Here is a 5,884-nt window from a genome sequence, read left to right as displayed (position 1 = left end):
GCCGCCATTGCAATTATGTGAACTTTGACCTAATGATAAAACTTTATCAAGTCAAGTAAACAGAGGGCGGCAACTTCAATATTAAAAGGGCCAGGGGGTGGGGTAGCCAGAGAATTTGTGGCGGTCTTGTTTTTTGTATAAAAAACATTTTATTTTTTTAAAGACACATGTGGGGTCAGTGGTTGACTGGTGATTTAAAATAAACGGCAAAAACTGGACAAAATTAGACAAAAACTCATATGCCTAGTCATAAAACACAACTTTTTAATGAATTGGCAACTTGAATTGAGGCCCGCAGCCATGACCGTCATGCACACTTGAATTTTTAACCCGCGCCGAGAGGGTAACTGGGGGGGGGGGGGTGTTGGGTGTCCTAAGAGTTCAGATACAAAAAAAAAAGCAAACATGATCACGGCCTAGAGCACGAGCGTATATAAATGATGAAAGTCATTGGTCCTTGCCCGGGGGTCCTTGGCCTCGGAAACATGTCGGCCTCTGTCCTTGGCCTCGCTCGGACACCACACACACACACACACCCACCCACACACACCCCACACCCACACACACACACACACACACACACACACACACACACACACACACACACACACTTTACCCCCATCAAAATGCAGATTTTGGTATCAGGTAGGCCTAAAAGTTCATATTTTTCTCATTAATAGGCCTAATAATAAATTGAAATTAGTCATTCCAAATCGGTATATGCCTATTTCCAGAGAAAAATTTCAGTGGTATAGGGGCCTACTGTAGCTTACTGTGGTATACAATTCCGACAGTTTTTTGATGATATCTTCAGAACTACACCGATTTAAAACTCCTAATTTCAATATGTTAATGAGAAAAATAGGATCTCTCATTTGATATCAATTTATTACATGATCATATTGATTTTAGGAGCCAAAATTGGCAGCAACACCTTTTAGGAAAGGGGGAAACTCCAGTGAAATTGGTAGCTATTGCATTTACCCACTTCTGGCACAGAGCAGTCGATATGCCATAACTCCTTTAAGTAGGGATGACCATCAAAATTTCATGTTGCCCCTATTGCTATTGTTGTCTGGAAAGAACTCATCAGCAGAAGTATTTTGGTGGTTAAATGGTCAAAATCGGTCAAAAACTTTTCGAATTATGAATTTTCAAAGTTTCCCATTCTGACCGGTCATTGGAACGAAATAAAATGACAAAGTCCAAAAATAGCAATGGGAGCAAAATTGGTATAAGCATATACCTTTTTATATTTCATTATTTTAAAGGGGCATTTCGTGATCCACAGCCTCATCCCCCACTTTTCTCAAAAAAGTTGAGATTTTTATATCACTGGAAACCTCTGGCTACATAATGTTTATGTACAAAATATTTCTTGCAGATTAATTCTTTTAGCAAAGATATCGTGAAATTTGAATTTCGTTCTGGTGCACCAGAACGAAATTACAACGCATTGTCTATGGAGCAGTGTAATCTAATCTTACTATAAATAGGCTAATGTTGTGTGTGTGTATGTAGGCCTATATGTATGTATGTATGTGGTTTATGTAAAAGGCTCCGTCAGTTTCGATCCAAATGTCGCCAAATTCATACGGGAGATCGAGGAATATACGGGAAATTGCCTCGACTTTATTTGGTTGAAATCGGTCAAGAATTGACTGCAAAAACAGTGAAAATATGGGTAAAAACGGGGTTTTTGTTATGAAAATCAGTTACCAGCCTGCGCGTCACTGCAGCTGGCAGGCAGCGCGTCGGCGCGCGAGCGTAATGCGCACTACGCCAATGCGCGCGTAAACGGCGCAGAGCCACGCGACTTGCGAGCCAGAGACCAGTGGACATGATAATACAGAAAGAAGGAAAAATAAATAAAAATTAAAGGACAAAAAGGTACATGGACGGGTCACGGGATTATGATAAAGATGAACACGTCCGCATACACGCTCTGAGAGGACGTAGGCCTATACGGGAAAAATATGTGTGTTGTATAAACAAAATGAAGCGGTAGACCTATACTATAAAGAAAAATGAAATTAAAATGACAAAAGAGGTAGTACGAGTAATTGACGCGATTCCAAATACAGCGCGCCACCTACGATCACGCCCATGTCTGGGATCACGCCTGGCTGATCTACTTCGCGCAGAGCATCATGGGTAAAGGTCGACATCCATGAGTCGTCGCGTCGACGATAAACCATCGACCCTGGAAACAGAAACGAGTGTTGCTATCGATTACTCAAATTTGCTTATTTACGTTGATGATGATCAGCTGTTGATTCAACCCTCCGACGGTTTTTTTTTTTTTCATTCCTGTCTCCTTTTTAAAGTTAATTTCGACAGTCATGGTTTAGGCCTACCTCTGTTCAGAGTGTTATGCCTATTCCCACACAACCTTATTTTCAAACTTTTCCGAACTTTCCGAGGCGCTTGGGAAAATACTTTAGGCTCTCGTTTACAAGAAAAGAAAACACTTTCAGGTCTTTAAGTAAGTAGGCCTATAATAGACTTGATTAAAAAAATATGATAGGGGATAGGCCTACTTCATGCATATATACTTAAAAAATTTAAACCTTGTTTGTTTTAAGTAAAGTAGGCCTAATTCTCAATATTTAGAATAACGAAATATTCAATACATATTTTAACAGCATGAACAGCGTAAAGCATTTATTTTTTTAATATGGTTTTTTCTGCCTCCTTTATAAAGTTTATTTTTGACAGTCATGGTTTAGGCCTACCTCTGTGAATGTTCAGAGTGTTAGGCCTATTCCACACAAAATAATGGGCATCAATTAAACCCTTATTTTCAAACTTTTCCGAACCCGATCCGAGGCTCTTGGGAAAATACTTTAGGCTCTCGTTTACAAGAAAAGAAAACACTGAAAAATATGATTGGGGATAGGCCTACTTAGACCCTCATGATAATATCCTTTAAATACCCACAATTTTTAAACCTTGTTTGTTTTAAGTAAAGTAGACCTAATTCTCAATATTTAGAATAACGAAATATTCAATACATATTTTAACAGCATGGACAGCGTAAAGCATTTATTTTTTAATACGATTAAAACGTTTTCGAATTTCAAATGTACTCTATGATCGACCATCTACGGTTAAAACTCGATGTCAAAAATGTTGATGTCTCTGATGCTGATCGACCATCTAGGCCTATAAACCCGATGTCAAAATGTCAATTTTCGAGTTTGGGTACATTGTAGGCCTATAATAGCAAATGCTTTTGATGCAAGACAATTTCAAACAGAAAATTTAATCTAAAACGCAAATTCGTGCCTTTTTTATTTCTTGTTTGGATAACTTTTCCCATAATTATTACCATGCGTGATACATGATTAAGATAAAAGCTTTTGGTTTTCAAAAATGTTTTGAACGCTTGTCTTATTTGTATTTTTATTATTGTTTTTCCTAACCTAGGCCTATAGATGTTTTACATTTATAACCTTATAAAGCATTTTTCGAGTGACGTTTGAAACACTCTTTATAGCATGATGTAGGCCTACTGTATGACCACGAAAGGTCGTAGATTTAAAAGCCATTTCCTTCGATATATAGCCCTATAAACAAAACACTTTGGCCCCAATGTATAATGTCGGGAGAAAATATATACTTGCACTAAACAAATAAACCTGTTAATTTTAAAATAAACTCTCGTGGTGCAGTTCTGTCAACAAAATTACATAGGCTCAGCCCCCTCAATAAATTTGGCGCGGGGGCTCGAATAGACCTACCCTTCTGTGTGAATAGGCACGTTTTCATTTTCATTTAGGCCTATAATGGCCTCCAAACTACATTGTTAATCATGTTAAGTTATCTTGTTTTTGTCAAAAAACATCAACTGCAAATTGTCCGTTATTGTACAGTAGGCCTATATCCTTCGCCGTAAATCGATGTGTGTGTGGGGGGGGGGGGGGGTGTCCCGGTTCGCCCCTTCAGTTTCAAATGAAGCAGGCCTAAACAATGTGTTCACCCCTCCAATAAAGTCCATCCCCAGATTTGACCTCTTTACTATAGGTTGAGTCCTTGATCCATGGGCCTGATCCATTATTTAATATGCAAGAAATGTCGATCCTCCGAATTTAAACCTTTCCAATTTGGCCAAAGTCAGTGCCGTAAAGGATGGGCTACACTACAGTTCAGTTCTTTTCATAGTGTTGACTTATAATTTCATGAGAAAGAAAAGGAAAATGGGAAAGATTTTAATCTTTTCCATTTTCTTTTTCTTTTTAAAAAACATGTATAGGCCTAGGCCTAGGTGTTTAAAATTGTCCAATTGAATTAGTCGAAAAGGTTTTTGATTTTTCAATGTTGTGCCGACCGATAATATGACTAAAAAGAAACTCATTCCAACCAACGTGTGTTATTTGGGAGTAGGCCTAGGCCTACATTAAGAGTAAATTTCCTTGGGTTATGAATTATTAAAGGGGAAAGATGAAATAAAGATGGTATGACATGCAAGAAAGCGGAAGTAAAAATAAAATATGAAAAATTAAAAGAAACATGAATTAATATTAAAATCGGACATGACAATTGTCAAATTTAAACCTTAATTGTGACACGATCTGGTTCATGGGGGCCAAAGGAGGCATTTTTGAAAATTGTGTAACCATTACACGTACAATAGACTATCATTTTAAACTGAAAACACCAAAGGTCTAGAATACTTGGTTCTAAAGTTATGAAGTTTTTGCATGCATATTTTCTTGATATAGGCCTACCTTAAAATAATGATCTTTTAAAATTCATGTACTCTTTTGCAGTTTGAAACTTTCTTCATCTTTATTATTATGCTAGAACTCTATGAGGTATTGTTGAAATGCATTAAAGTCTCGAATTGAAATATTAATAAAAAATAAATGTTATTTTTATGCGGTAGGCTATGCCTACAAAGTGTTTTATTGCGATCGTAATTTTTTAATGTTTGATAGTAATATAATTAAAAATACAAATTTAGGCTAAAAATAAAATAAAGACAAATCAAACAATTACAAATAACAAAAACGGCAAACCAATGTGATGCATGTTTATAAGTAATGCCGAGTATTAAGAATCTTTTTAAAATTTACTTGAATTTCTTTGCTGTAGGCCTATCCCGCGCGGCGGGCCGCTAAGCGCCTTCGTGCAAAAAAAACATCATTTTTAGAAAATGTAGGCCGATTACAAAAACGCAACACCTATAGTATGGGTGTTCTTAAGTATGCTGGTGTTATATTATTATCGTATTGAACAAGCAATAAATTCAGAAAGAATTAAAACAATTTATTCTAATAACCAAAATAAAACCTATGCGTTTCCATTAAAAAAGGACAGGCCTAGGCCTATACTTCGCGTTGACTCGCGCGTATCGGGCTGAAAAGCATCGTAAAGTTTAAAAACAAAAAAGGGCGGTTTTAGAAAATGGGATAACAAAAAGTTAACACCTAGTAGGCCTATCAACATCAAGTTTGCGGGTTTTAGAAAAGATATGTGAATATCAAAGTGCAATATTTCACTTCAACACAGAAAGTCTCAAAAAATTTCAAAATGTACTACAAAACATTGTGTTTTTAGAGTAATAATCACAAACATGGTCAGCTATGGTTGATGAAAAAGGATGTCGACCCCAGACACGGAAATGCCAATTTTCACTGCCGTCGTTGGTGGCGCGCTGTATTTGGAATCGCGAGAATTAGGCCAACGGGTTAAATTAACTAAATGAAACGGGAACGAAACAAAGAAGGAAAGAAACTAATCAGGAAATGTAAGAAAAAAAAAGAAGCTATAATAATGATAACAGAATTAAATAAAAACATGGAAACGGGAAATCAAAAGCAGCAAATAAAAAATGAAGCTAAAAGGGAAATGTAACAAATAACATGATTCAGAAAAAAAT

This window comes from Amphiura filiformis, chromosome 1 (assembly GCF_039555335.1).
Source record: "Amphiura filiformis chromosome 1, Afil_fr2py, whole genome shotgun sequence".
In the NCBI taxonomy this organism is placed as follows: Eukaryota; Metazoa; Echinodermata; class Ophiuroidea; order Amphilepidida; family Amphiuridae; genus Amphiura; species Amphiura filiformis.
Note: the sequence above shows the minus strand (reverse complement) of the source record.